The sequence below is a fragment of the Pongo pygmaeus genome, chromosome 3, assembly GCF_028885625.2.
Source record: "Pongo pygmaeus isolate AG05252 chromosome 3, NHGRI_mPonPyg2-v2.0_pri, whole genome shotgun sequence".
In the NCBI taxonomy this organism is placed as follows: Eukaryota; Metazoa; Chordata; class Mammalia; order Primates; family Hominidae; genus Pongo; species Pongo pygmaeus.
In genome coordinates this window covers 17,398,586-17,414,683 of record NC_072376.2, presented here as the reverse complement: position 1 = coordinate 17,414,683, position 16,098 = coordinate 17,398,586, and positions in this window count along the sequence as shown.

Genomic DNA, 16,098 nt, shown 5'->3' with positions numbered 1-16,098 from the left:
TTTCTAAAAGTGTTTGCACCTAACAGCAAAGTGTCAAAACAAAAGAGGTAAAAATTGATAGAACTGAAAAGAGAAAGAGACAAATCTAATATTATGGTTAGAAATTTCAACATCTCTCTTGTAGTAGTTCATAGATCAAGCAGGCAGAAAGTCAGCAAGAAATTTGTTAGAATGGCACTATCAATCAACTTGATCTAATTGGCATTTACATTTATAGAACGTTTCATCCAACAACAACAAAATGGTATTGTTCCCATATATAATATTCACCAGAAGACCACAACCTAGTCCAAAACTACACCTTAACATCTTCAAAAAAATGGAAGTCATACCAGAAATAAAATATTTTTTTAGACAACAGAAAAATTAAAATTGAAACCTACAATAGAAAGAAAGCTGAAAAATCCCCAAATATTTAGAAATTAAACAACATGCTTCTAAATAACCCAAAGGTCCAAGAATAAATCACAGCGAAATTAGAAAACATTTTCAATTGAATAAAAATAAAAATATAACAAATCAAAATTTATCAGAAACAACTAGAACAGCACTGGAAGGAATCGTTATAACATTAAACATGTATATTAGAATAGAAGAATAATTTAAAATCAATGCCATAGATTTCTACCTTAGGAAACTAGATAAAAAGGAGCAATTAAAGCCTAAAGAAAAAAGAAGAAAATAAATAATAAAAATTAAAGCATAAATTAAGTAAATTAATACTAGGAACACAGAAGAGAAAATCAATAAAACTAAAAGCTGTTTTTTTTGAAAAATTCAATAAAATCGATAAGCATCTGGTCAAGGTAAACAAGAAAAAGAAGAAAAAAATTACCAATATCAGAAATGAAAGATCATCACTGCTGAGCCCATGAACATTAAATAGATAATAAGGAAATACTATAAATAATCTTATGCCCACAAATTTGATAATGTAGAAGAAATGGACCAATTTCTTCAAAGATACAAACTGTAAAACTTATACAAATAGAAATAGATAATCGGAATAAGCCTATATTTATTAAAGAAATTGAATCAATAATTAGTAACCTTCCGAAAAATAAAATGCAAACACCACATGGTTTCACTGGTGAAGGCTAACAAATATTTGAAGAAGAAATGATTCCAATTCTCCATAATCTCTTCTAGAAAATAGAAGCAGAAGGAACACTTATTTACTCATCCTGTGAGGTCAACATTACCCTACCATTAAAACTAAAGACATTTCAAGAAAGAAAAACTATAGACCAATATGTCACAATAAACATTTATGCAAAAGTTCCAACCAAAATGTTAGCAAATAGAATCCAACAATATAAGAAGAGTTACATACCACAACTAAGTGAATTTATCCATGTATGCAAGGGTGGTTCCATGTCAACAAGATAAAGCAGAAAAATCATATGACCATATCAATCCATGCAGGAAAAGCATTTGACAAATCCAATATACATTAATAATAAAAATTCTCAGAAAGATAGAACAGAGGGAACTTCCTCAACTTAATAAAGAACATCTACAATAAATCAATAGCTCACATCATATTTAATGATAAGAAACTAGATACTTCTGTTAAAGTCAGGAATAAGGCAAAATGTGTTCTCTCTTACCACATGTGTTTAACATCACACTGAAAATCCTAGCGACTGCACTAAAATAAGGACAAGAAATAAAAGGTATGTGTATTGTAAAGAAAAATAGAAATCATATTATTCACAAATAATATAATTGTTAATGTAGAAATTTCCAAAGAATTGACAAAAAATTACCTAAAACTATGCAAGTGAAACAATGTCACAGCAAGCAAAGCTAATATTTTAAAAATTGTTTGTTTTTCTATATTTCAGTAATAAACAATAAAAATTTGAAATTAAAATAACAATACCATTTACAATGGCACAAAAATGGAAATACTTACATGCAAATCTAACCAAATATGGACAGAAATTTTATGCAAATATCTATACAACAATGATGAAAGAAATATGAGAATATCTAAATAAATGGAGAGATAATCCATGCTTGTGCATTGGAAGAATAAATGCATTTGAAATGTTAATTCTTCCCAGTTTGATCTATTGATTCATAATAATCCCATCAAAAATCCAAAAAGCTCTTTTTAAAAATATTGACAAGCTTATTCTAAAGTTTATAGAGAAAGGGAAAAAAATCTGGAATAGCCAACACAATACTAAAGAAGAACAAAGTTGGAGGATTCCCAGTACTCTACTTCAAGACTCAATATAAGACTACAATAATCAAGACAATGTGACATGAGTAAAAGGATAAATACATATATCATTGGAAAATAATAGATACATATATCATTGGAAAAGAACCTGGGAAAGAACATAAACAAATATAATCAACTGATCTTTAACAAACGAACACAGGCAATTTGGTAAAAAAATAAAAACAAAAAAATAAAAAAGTATAGGATAGTCTTTTCAACAAACGGTGCTTGAAAAGTTGGACATTCATACGCAAAAAGAAAGTACTAGACACAGACCTTACATGTTTCAGAAAAATGAAGTCAAAATAGATTATAAACCTAAATGTAAAATTAGAATTATAAAATTTCCAGAGGAAAATCTAGGTGAACTTAGGTTTAGTGATTATGTTATAGACACAACATCAAAATCACAATTCATGAAAGAAAAAAAATTGGACTTAATTAAAATTTAACATTTCTGATATGCAAAATATACTGTAAGAGAATAAAAAGATAAGCAACAGATTGGGGGAAAAATTGGAAAACACATATCTGATAAAGGACATCTATCCAAAACTTAAAACTCAACATTAAGTAAACAACCTGATTAAATAATGGGTCACAGACCTTAAAAAACATCTCATGAAAGATATACAACTGGCAAGTAAGCTTATGAAAAGATGCTCCAAATTATATGTCATCAAGAATTGTTAATTAAACAATAATGAGATACCATTACATGCATATTAGAATGGCAAAAGTTCATAGAACTGACAATGCTAATTACTGATTAGGATGTAGAACAACAGGAACTTTCATTCGTTGTTGATGGGAATGAAAAATAGTGCAGCCACTTTGGAAGACAGTTTACCAGTTTCTTGCAAAACTGAGTTTTCTACAAAGTCTTATCATCTGTATTAGACCGTTTCACACTGCTGGTAAAGATATACTCAAGACTGGGCAATTTACAAAAGAGGTTTAATGGACTCACAGTTCCACATGGCTGGGGAGACCTCACAATCATGTGAAGGGCACATCTCATATGGTGACAGACAAGAGAAGAGAACTTGTGCCAGGAAGCTACCCTTTATAAAACCATCAGATTTCATGAGACTTATTCGCTATCATGAGAACAGCACAGGAAAGACCTGCTACCATGATTCAATTACCTCCCACTGGGTCCCTCCCACGACACATGGGAATTGTAGGAGCCACAAGTCAAGATGAGATTTGGCTGGTGACACAGCCAAACCATATCACCATCCATCCAGCAATTATGCTTCTAAATATTTACCCAAATAAGTTGAAGATTATGTCTGCACAAAAATTTGCACAAGATGTCTTTTAAAGGTGAATGAATAAACAAACTATGGTAGACCCATACAATGGAATATTATTCAGTGATAGAAAGAAATGAGCTTTCAAGTCACAAGAAGACAAGGATGAACCTTATATGTATAATGCTAAGTAAAAAAAAGCCAATGGGGAAAGACTACATACTGTATGATTCCAATTCTATGACATGCTGGAAAAGCAAAGCTATAGAGGTTGTAAAAAGGTCAGATTTCAGAGAGAAGATGGGAAAGGTAAGGGTTGTGTAGGTGAAGCATGAAGGATGGGATCTTTTTTAGGGCAGTGGAACTATTCTGAATGACACTGTGATGACAGATACATTATATTCTTGTGTCAAAAATCCACTGAATTTCAAAACACAGTGAACATCAATAACTGTAATTTTTAACTAAATATTTTGGAATCCAAGAATGGAATCTGGAATTTGGGAAAACATTATGACTGTACTACAAGTGTACAAAACATCTTCACTGAAGGACATGAAAGAATAAAGGTGGTAATCTAAATAACTTTAGAAATGTGTGAAGTCTGTAAGAGCAAAGGCAAAAGAAATTATATCTGGGTATTGTAGTCTAATGAATAAATTTATTTACCACAGAGGTATTGACTTACAATTCTTACAATTACAAATGTAAACAGAAATTAAACAATTAGGTAGATGGATGAAGATAGTGGGAGCCACTTCATACTGTTGGAGTTAGAGGTTACAAATTAGCAAGAGTCTAGAGTAATCTGTGTGCTTATATTTTAGGGCTGGAGACATCGGTAACAACTCTGTTTAGCTTAACACAAATAGTTCCACATAGAAATATTTATAGATATAAGTGTATAGACTGGTTCTTATGTATGAATATATCCTTAGTCTGTCAGCTGATAGGGCCTAAAGTGATAACACCCCAGTAGCAATGAACAAGCCTAGTACCTAGATCTTGGGATTAGTATCATTCTTCAGCACTTCTTTTTGTAGAAATGCCTGATTCTAGGACTGGGAAAGGAAATACAGAAAATGAGACTGGAGCATCCTGTAGTGCCAGAAAGTAAGGAAATGCTCAAATTTTAATTAGTTAATTATAAGAATATGTCAAAAGGGCACAAAAGCCACTTGAAAGAGTTCCTAATGGCCAAAACTGGAAAAGTTTGTATAACAAAATAAATAAAGTAATAGATGAGACCTGCTATGGCTTCAATGTTTGTCATTTCCAAAAGTCATGATGAAATTTTATTGCCATTGTAACAGTATTAAAAAGTGGGATCTTTAAAAGGTGATTAACCAATGAGGGCACTACCCTCGTGGATAGGATTGATGTTGTTATGAAAGGGTGTTTGCATCCTTTTTTCCCCCCTCTCTTGCCCTCTCTTGCTGTTCTACCATGTGATGACACAGTGAGAAGGCCCTCACCAGATGCTAGCACCTTGATATTGGACTTCCCAGCCTCCAGAATTGTGAGTCAATAAATTTCTGTTAATCATAAATTACCCAGTCTTGGGCATTCTATAAGAGCAGTACAAAGCAAACTAAGACATAGCTCAAAGTATAAAATAAATATTGATAGGCCAGACGCAGTGGCTCACGCCTGTAATCCCACCACTTTGGGAAGCTGAGGTGGGCAGATCATGAGGTCAGGAGTTCGAGACCAGCCTGACCAACAGCGTGAAACCCTGTCTCTACTAAAAATACAAAAATTAGCTGGGTATGGTGGTGCGTACCTATAATCCCAGCTACTCAGGAGGCTGAGGCAGGAGAATTGCTTGAACCCAGGAGACAGAGGTTGCAGTGAGCCAAGATCGCACCACTGCACTCCAGCCTGGGTGACAGAGTGAGACTCCATCTCAAAATAATTAATTAATTAATTAATTAAATATTGACGAATCAATACAAATAAATTTTTGAATGAATAAATAAATTTGGAGAAGACAAAATCTCCCATGTGGAATTCTGAATAATTTACGTAGACACTCTCTCCTTCAGGAAACAAAACAATTCCCCATTCCTTCAGTGTAGGCTCCACATGTTGATATATTTTCAAAAAACACAATATGAAAAACAGAAGGAAGAAAAGTTACTTTACAATGAAGAAATCTAACAAAAAATACTCACCCAGGTGATAAAAGTTAACATCAAAAATAGTCACATTGATAGTAAGTACTCTTGATACGATATGATAAAAATGTCCCTTTACCTCTGTGGTATTCTTCCTCAAAACACACATCCCCGGTCTAACAATGAGAAAAACATCAGGCAAGTTCAAATTGAGGGACATTCAACAAAATACCAAACCAGCACCCTTCAAAACTATCACAGTCATCAAAAACAAGAAAAGGCTGAGAAATTCTCAAAGCCAAGAAGAGCCAAATCACACATGACAGGTAAATGTAATGTGACATCTTAGATGGAATCCTAAAATAGAAAAAGACATTAGGCAAATCCTAAGGAAATCTGAATAAATTCTAGTCTTTAGTTAAGAATAATGTATCAGTATTGGTTTATCAATTGTAACAAATATACCATACCAATGTAAGCTTCTAATAATAGAGGATCCTGGGTAGGGTATATGGAAATGTACTGTTTACAATTATTCTGTAAATCTAAAGCTGTTTTAAAATTAAATATTTATTTTTGAAAAATTATCTAATTATAATAAGAGCATGAAAAATATTTTAAAGAAAACTGAAATCCAATAGTTCTAAGAAAGTAGGAGCAAGGATCATCCAAAAGGCTTTGAAACAAGAAAACACATTGGACTTGGAGTCTCTCTGCTGATTCCCCTGATGGGGTTACACACTTATCTTTGAAACTCTGTTTAATGGGATTGAAAACAACATGGATATGTTCTCTTCTGTTGGGATCTAGCTTGTTTTCTTGTTTTGTTCTGCTTGCTTGTTTCTTTTAAAAATTTGTACGCAGAGAATTGAAGCAAACTTCTCAGTTTATGATATATTGCTATCATTGGTGCTCAATTTGTCCTTCTATTGTATTCATTATCTTTACTCCTGTTTATTCATAAAACACTCATTTCTCCTCTTGTCTACATAAGCTACCATTCTAACATGTTTTATGAGAATCTGGCAAAAGCTTAACATACCTCACCCCAAAAAGGCTAAAAAGTGATAATGTAGCATGTGCCTTCTTTCCTGATGGTAAAATCCTTATCTGAGATAAAAATCACTTAAGTAGGAGCTTTGGGGTGACAAGTGTTATTGAAAGGCTGGGTATGTTTGAAAGCTGTGGGTTTAATAGAACATTATTAAACCATTTAATCTCTCCTGCAGAGACATTTCATGATGTCCCCTCAGGGAACTTTCCCTGCAGGAGGTCTTGGAGTCAGCCTGTGGCCAAGTTGGTGACAGTTCAAGAAGTTCATCCAGCTCTAATTTCAACTGAGCAGCAAGAGAGCTCACAGCAGGAAATTCAAATTTGAAAATCTCAAGGAAAAATACATGCTGCCTTTCATTTCCCACCACCCAGGATATTAAACCCAGATGACCATAGTGAACACAAGAGAAAGACAAATTGCAGAAATAAGCACTGCTATTCTAAGTCACTGGGCCATTTCAAGTGGTAGGACTATTTTATTTCTAGGAAATTCACTATCTTCCCTAAAGGAAAAAAAAAAACATGCCTTAGGAAGCTATTTTATCAACAAAATAGTAATATCTGAGGAGAGTGATCATTTTGCAGAAATTAAAGTTTAGAGTTTACATGCAATGAATCCAGCATTGGCTTTTAATCTAATATTGTTAAGTCATTTCATCAACTTGCTGCAATTAGACTCCAAGAAAACCTATGCATTGTTTCTCTTCTCTCTGGCACTCAGAAGACACCTGCCAACCTTTGTTCTAAAATCACCAAGAGGAAGCAGATAAGAGCAGAGTTTTGAAGAGAGGGATGCGAATTTAATTTCCAGCTCAACCCAACTCAGCCCTCATCTCCTGTGTGACCTTGAGGAAGTGGATTATCCTTTATGGATGTTGGTTTCAGCATTTTAGGAATAGGGAAAATAATGCTAGTGGGACACACCGAATGGTTAGACTTTATTCAGACTATAAGACAAAAGTCATGTCGATCTGTTAAAAATTCTCTTAAAAACTGCTATTTTGGTTTATATATTTAATTAAGTCCAGCAGAGCCAGATTCTTCTCCAGTGTTGAAAAAGATGGCTTTTGCTCACTTGAAGACAAGATGAAGTAGTTGGCTTGCATTTGAGGGCTCTGTTGAAACAGCAACTATTTAGCTTTAAACATTAGAATTGCACTAAGTACAACTACAAAATGAGAAGCATTGGAAACAAAGGCCATTTCAGGGAATAACAGCTTTGTGTGTCTATTTTGGGTCACTCCAAGCCAAATACTAACTAGTTGAGGTCTAACCAGAATTGAGTGCATTATTTAAATATATCCTGTGAGAAAAATGGTGAAATAGGAGGCCTCCACTTATATTCCCACACAGCAACAATAATTCGGCACCTACTGAGGGACAAAGTGCCTTTGTGCGAGCTTTGGGATTCATGTTGAAGACTGTGAAAATCCAGTGGAGCCTAAGAACTAATAAGGCTGTTCTGAGAAGGCAGAACTGTACTCAGATGGGAGGCTCATTAATTGTGGTCCCAGCTCTAGATACAGAAATGACCCCATCCTCCTGTGGACTAAGCCACAGCCCCATTTGGCCTTGATCCTGCTTTTAGAACTGTCTGCCAAAGGACCTAGGAGGAGTTATGCCCACTTTTGCCTTTAGTACAGGTTTGCCAATCTCAGTCTCAGATATGGAGGACAAAACAGCCCTGAAACTTGACTCCAGACCCTCTCCACTGCAGTCTGAGAACAATTCTGCTCACTGAGGGATCCTGAGGGATATATGAAAGTCCATACCCCAGAAGCAGATCTGTAGACCTTAGTTTCAGCTGTGGACTCTGAAGCAGCCCTGTGACTCAGTTCCAATCCCTCTTAGCCACAGTCTAGGTTCAGTACAGCCTGCCCAAGAACACACCCAGTGACACAACCAGAGCTCCTAGGAACCCAGAGGAAACCACAACAGACCACATATCTGATAGTAGACCCACCATCTGCAAATCCTGAAGTAGAGCATTATGTTAGCACCAGCCCTAATGACCAAGGTCCTGGAGTCAACACAGTCCACACAGGGACCAGGCAGGTTCTGTGCCCACTTGTGGTAACAAGCCTGCACTTGTGAACCCAGCAGCAGTCATGTGGCCCAGCTCCAACCCCACTTGACTACAATCCCAGAGGCAATCTCATGTTCCTGGGGATTCAAGAGGGGAAGGCCTTACCAGTCAACAGCAGTCTTTAAAGACTGGAAGAGATGTTTGCTCCTTCAAATACACAGACACCAACTCAAGGCTACATGAGTGAAAAGGAACCAGACAAACATGACACCACCAAAAGAAACTAATAAAGTTCCAATAATGGACACCAAAGAAAAGGGAGATTGATAAAATGCCTGAAAAAGAATTCAAAACAATCATTTTAAGAGTTAAACGAGATGTGAGAAAAATGCAACTAAACAAAAATAGGAAAACAATGCATGAAAAAAATCAAAACTTAATAAAGAACTAGAAATAATTTTAAAAACCCAATTAGAAATCCAGGAGCTAAAGAATACAATGACAGAACTGAAAAATTCAATAGATTTAACAGCACACTTAATCATGAAGAAAATAGAATTGGCAAGCTTGAAAGCAGATTATTTGAAGTTAGCCAATTGCAGGAACAAAACTAAAAAGGAATTTTAAAAAACTGAATAAAGCATAAAAGAAACCATCAAGCACATGAACAGATTAATTATAGAAATCCCAGAATAAGAGCGACAATGAAGAAAAAGTTTATTTAAAGAAATACTGGCTGAAAACCCCAATCTTGAAGGAATATGGACACCCAGATTTATAAGTTCAAAAGATTCAAAGCAGAACCCATGAAAAAGGAATACTCAGACACACTGAGATCAAACTGTCAATGCCAAAGAAAGAGGACTTTGAAAGGAACAAGAGAAAAGAAACTTCTCTCATATCTTAGGAAATATCTATAAGGTAGTTATCACCAGAAGACTGTTAACAGAAACCTCACAAGCCAAGAGAGAGGAGAATGTTGTATTCATAATGCTTAAAGAAAATACATAGTCAAATTCAGAATGTTATCATACTATAATGGTGATGGTAAATCATTTTAACTCCAGTATAAACGTAAAAGACAAACATATTAAAAAATAACCATAGCTACAATAATTTGTTAATGCATACACAATCTAAAAAATATAGAGTATAACATCAATAGCGAAAAATATACGGGTGGGGAACAAAAGTATAAGATTTTTGCATATGATTGAGATACCAGCTTAAAATAGAAAATTATAACACATTTTATTTAAGCCTCATGGCAATCACAAAAAAAACTCTAGTAGATGCAAAATAAAAAAAGAAAAATCAAAACATACCATTTCAAAAAAAAATATCAAATTACAAAGGAAGGCAACAAGAGAGAAGAAAAAAACAAAAAAAAAACTACAAAATAGTCAAAAGACAACTAACAACATGGCAAAAGTAAGTCTCTACCTATCAATAATTACAATAAATGTAAATGCATTTATTGCTCCAATCAAAAGCCTCAGAGAAGCTGAATGGGTAAAAGGAAAAGACAATATCCAACAATATGCTGTATACAGGAGAATAACTTTACATCAGTTATACACATAGGCTGAAAGTGAAGAGATGGGAAAAGATATTCCAGGCAAATAGTAATAAAAGAGAACAGAGGTGGCTATACATAGTCTTTCAAACAAAATTAGTCATAAGAGACAAGATAAAGAAAGTCTTTAGATGATGATAAAGGGGTCAATTCATCAAGAAGATAAAACAATTATAAATATATATGTACCCAACATCAGAAAATCTAAATATGTAAAGCAGATACAATTAACCACCTATATCCATGGGTTCCACATCTGTGAATTCAACAAACTGTGGATCAACAACCCATGATTGGTTGAATCCATGGATGTGGAACCCACAAGTATAAAAGATTTTTTATACTTTTTCCTTTAAAGATTTTCTAAACAAGACAGTCTAACAACAATTTACATAGCACTTGCATTGTACTAGGTAGTATAAGTAATCTAGAAATGATTTAAAGTATACAGGTGGATGTGCACAGGTTGTATGCAAATATTGCACTATTTTATATAAAGTAATTATATATCATAAATTTTTAGTATCATAAATTTTGGTGTCTGCAAGGGTCTAGAACCCAATCCCCATAGATATCAAGGGACAACTATATTAACAGAACTGAAGGGAATAGACAGCAAAACAATAATAGTAGAGAACTTCAATAACCCACTTTCAACAGATCATCTAAACAGAAAATTAATAAAGAAACAGCTGACATAAATAACAATATAGACCAAATGTACCTGACAGGCATACATAGAACATTTTGTCCACAGCAGTGGAATACATATTCTTCTTCTCAAGGGCACATGTAACATTTTCCATGATAGGTCATATGTTTGGACACTAAACAAGTCTTAACAAATTTAAGATTGAAATCATCTCAGTTAATTTTTCTGATCTCAATGGTGTAAAACTTGAAATTGATAACAGGATAAATCTTGGAAAATTCACAAATATGTGAAAATTTAAAAACCCACTCCTGAACACCAATGGGGCAAAGAAGAAATCAAAAGAGAAATAAGAAAGTATCTTGAGACAAATGAAATTAGCAACACAACATATCAAAACTTATAGGATGCAGCAAAAGCAGCACTAAGAAGGAAGTTTATGGCAATAAATGCCTACATTAAGAGAAAAAGAAAGATCCAAAATAAACAATATAAATTCACATCTTAAGGAACTAGAAAAAGAAGAACAAACTAAGTCCAAAGGTAGTGGAAACAAGAAAACAATAAAAAAAATTGAAAAGAAATAAATGAAATAGAGACTAGAAATATGATAGAAAATATCAATAAAAATGAGAGTTGGTCTCTTAAAAAGATAAACGAAATTGAGAAACAGCTAGACAACCAAGAAAATAAGAGTGGACTTAAATAAATGCAACTATAGAATTAGGAGGTGGAGCAAGATGGAATAGAAGGCTCCACTGATTGTCCCCCTTTTAAGAACACCAACTTAACAACTATCTACACAGAAAGAACACCTTCATAAAAACCAAAAATCAAGTGAGCACTTAGAGTACCTGGTTTTAACTGCATATCACTGAAAGAAGCAATAAAGAGATAGAAAAAACAGTCTTGACTCGCCAACACCACCCTTCTCTCACACTCCAGCAGTGGCGGCATGGTGCAAAGAGCCTCTCTAGGCATTGGGGGAAGGAGGACACAGCAATTGTGAGGCATTTAACTCAGTGGTGTTCGTTAGAACAGAAAGGAAAACCAGACCAAACTCAACTGACACTCACTCACGGAGGGAGCACTTAAACCAGTCCTAACCAGAGGTGATTTACTGATCCCAGTGGTCCAAACTTGAGTTCCTGCAAACCTTGCCACCAAGGGCCAAAGTGTGTTCAGTTGCTAACTAAACTTGAAAGGCAGTCTAGGACATAAGGACTTCAAGTCTTAGGCTAGTCCTAGTGCTAAACTAGGCCCAGAGACAGTGGACTAGAGGAGGGACACATGACATACTGAGACACCAGCTGGGGAAGCCAAGGGAGTACTGGCATCACATCTCCCCTAACCTCAGGACGCACAGCTAAGCTCGTGGCTCCAAAAGAGACCCCTTCCCTCCACTTAAGGAGAGGAGAGGGAAAAGTGGGGAGGACTTTGTCTTGCATCTGGGATACCAGCTCAGCCACAGCACAATAGGTCACCAGTCAGAGTTATTAGGCCCCAGTCCCAGGCTCTAGCTCACAGACAATATTTCCAGACACACTCTGGGCCAGAAGGGAACCTGCTGCCTTGAAGGAAAGAATCCAGTCCTGGCAGCATTCATTACCTGTTAACTGAAGAGCCCTTTCAGTGATACCCAGGTACTATGCAGGGGGCTTTGAGTGAGCTTCTGAGACTTGCTGGCTTCAGGTGAGACTCAGCACTTTATCAGCTGTGGTGTCAATGGGGCAAAACTCCTTCTGCTTGAGAAAAGGAGAAGGAAAAGTAAAGGGTACATACTTTTGTCTTGCACCTTAGGTACCAGCACAGCAACAGGTGGGTAGAGTAACAAGAGGGCTCTTGGGACTCCCTGATTCCAGGATTTTACTCTTGGATGGCATTTCTGGACCTGCCCTGGGCTGGAGGGGAGCCCATTTCCCTGACGATTGAGTTCCAGACCAAGAAACATTCACCACAAGCTGATTTCAGAGCCCTTGGACCTTAAGAGAACATCAGTGGTAGTCTGGTAGTACTCCTCATGGCCTGAGGTGGTGGTAGCTATGGAATGAAGCTTCTTTGCTTTTGGAAAGGAGAGGGAAGAGTGGGAGAGACTGATTCTTGTGGTTTGAGTGCCAGCTCAGCTGCAATACAATAGAACACCAGGTAGATTTCTAAGGGTTTTGACTCTAGTCCCTAACTCTCAGATGGCACTCTGGACCCACCTGGGGCCCCCGGGACCTTGCTGCCCTGAAGAAAAGGACACTAGCATGGCTAGATTTTCCAACTGCTGATTGTGGAGTCCTGGGGTCTTGAGTATACATAGGCAGTAGCCAGAGAGTGGCTACAGTAGGCCTTGGGTGAAACCCAGTGCCATACTAGCTTCAGGTCTGACCCAACACACTCATAGTGGTGGCAGCCACAGGGGTTGTTGTGTCACTTAACCCCCAGCTTTAGGTGTCTCAGAGCATAGAGGGACTACTTGTTTGAGAGAAAGTAAGGGAAGAGAACAAGAGTCTTTGCCTGGTAATCCAGAGAATTCTCCTGGATCATGTCCAAGACCATGAAGGTGGTACCTCCACAAGTCTGCAAGGACCACAATGTTACTGGTCTCAGGGTTCTCCCTAAATCAGAAACAATAAATACTGAACACTTCAATGCCTAGACACTGAAGAACATCTACCAGTGTCAACATCATCCAGGAAAACATGACCTTACTAAATGAAATAAATAAGGTACCAGGGACCAATCCTGGAGAAATGTAAACTTTCAGACAGAGAATTCAAAATAGCCATGTTGAAGAAACTCAAAGAAATTCAAGTAACACAGAGAAGGAATCCAGAATTATATTAGATAAATTTAACAAAGAGAATAAAATTATTAAAAAAGAATCAAGCAAAAATCCTGGAGCTCAAAAATTCCAGGCTAAAAAAAGAAGAGAGAAGATACAAATAAATACAATCAGAAATAAAAAAAAGACACATTACAACTAAGACTATAGAAATTCAAAAGATCATTAATAGCTACTGTGAAAAACTATATGCCAAAGAACTGGAAAAATCTAGAAGTGGACAAATTCCTAGACACATACCACCTACCAAGATGGAACTAGGAAGAAATCCAAAACCCGATTAGACTAATAACAAGTAATAGGATTGAAGCCTTAATAAAAAGTCTCCCAGTAAAGAGTAGTCTGGGATCTGATGGCTTCACTGCTGCATTCTACCAAAGCATTTAAAGAAGAACTACCAATCTTAATCAAACTAATCTGAAAAATAGAGGAGGAGGGAATACTTTCAAACTCATTCTCTGAGGCCAGTATCAGTCTGATACCAAAACCAAGCACACATCAAAAAAATAAAACTACAGGCCAATATCTCTGATGAATATGGATGCAAAAATCTTCAACAAAATACTAGCAAACCAAATTCAACAATACATTAGAAAAATCGTTCATCATGATCAAGTGGGATTTATCTCTGGGATGCAAGGATAGTTCAATGTATGCAAATCAATCAATGTGATATAGCATATCAAGAGAATGAAAAACAAAAACTATATGATTATTTCAATTGATGCTGAAAAAGTATTTAATAAAATTCAACATCACTTCATGATTAAAAACCCTCAAAAAACTGGGCATGGAATGTATCTCAGTATAATATAAGCCATATACAACAAACACATAGCTAGTATCATACTAAAGGAGGAAAAACTGAAAGCCTTTTTTCTAAGATCTGGAACATAACAGGGATGCCCACTGTCACCACTGTTATTCAACATAGTACTGAAAGTCCTAGCTAGAGCAATCTGACAAGAGAAAGATATAAAGGGCATCCAAATTAGAAAGAAAGAAGTCAAATTATCCTTTTTTTCAGATGATATGATCTTATATTTGGAAAAACCTAAAGACTCCACAAGAAAACTATTAGAATTGACAAATTCTATAAAGTTGTAGGATACCAAAATTAACATACAAAAACCAATTGCATTTCTACATGCCAACAGTGAAAAACATGAAAAAGAAGTAGAAAACGAATCCTATTTACAGTAGCTACACATAAAATTAAATACCTAGGAATTAACTTAATCAAGGAAGTGAAAGATCTCTATAATGACAACTATAAAACACCGATGAAAGAAATTGAAGAGGACAACAAAAAATGCAAAAATATTCCACGTTCACAGATTGGAAGAATCAATATTGTTAAAATGTTCATACTACCCATAGCAATCCACAGATTCAGTGCAATTCCTATCAAAATACCAATTGCATTATTCACAAGGGTAGAAAAAAAATCCTAAAATTTATATGGAACCACAAAAGGCACAGAATACCTAGAGCTATTTTAAGCAGAAAGTACAAAACTGGAAGAATAACATCACTTGACTTCAAATTATACTACAGAGCCATAGTAACCCAAACAGCATGTTGCTGGCATAAAAACAGACACATAGACCAATAGAACAGAATTAAAAAACTCAGAAACAAATCCATGCACCTGTAGAAAAATCACTTTTGTTGAAGGTGCCGAGAACATACCCTTGGAAAAGACAGTCTTCTCCATAAATGGTGCCCAGAAAACTAGGTATCCATATGCAGAAAAATGAAACTAGGCCACCATCTCTTGCCATATACAAAAATCAAATCAAAATTGATTAAAGGGCTTAGATCTAAGACCTCAAAAACTACTATGAAAAAAAACATTGGGGAAAATCTCCAGGACATCGATCTGGCCATAAGTTTCTTGAGCAATACCCCACATGCACAAGCAACTAAAGCAACCATGGACAAATCACATCAAGTTAAAAAGCTACTACATAGCAAAGGATACAATCAACAAAATGAGGAGAAAAACCATATAATGGGAGAAAATATTTGCAAACTACCAATCTGACAAAGGATTAATAACCAGAATATATAAGGAGCTCAAACAATTCTATAGGAAAAAATACAATAATCCAATAAAAAAATGAGCAAAAGATTTGAATAGACATTTCTCAGAAGTCTGATGTGCTTATTCTACATTGCATGTCTATATCAAAACATCTCATGCACCCCATAAATATATACACCTACTATGTACCCACAAAATTTAAAAATAAAAAATAAATGCAATTATAAATGAAAAAGGAGGCATTACAGCTGATACCACAGAAATATAAAGGATCATAAGAGATAACTATGAAAAATTATATACTAACA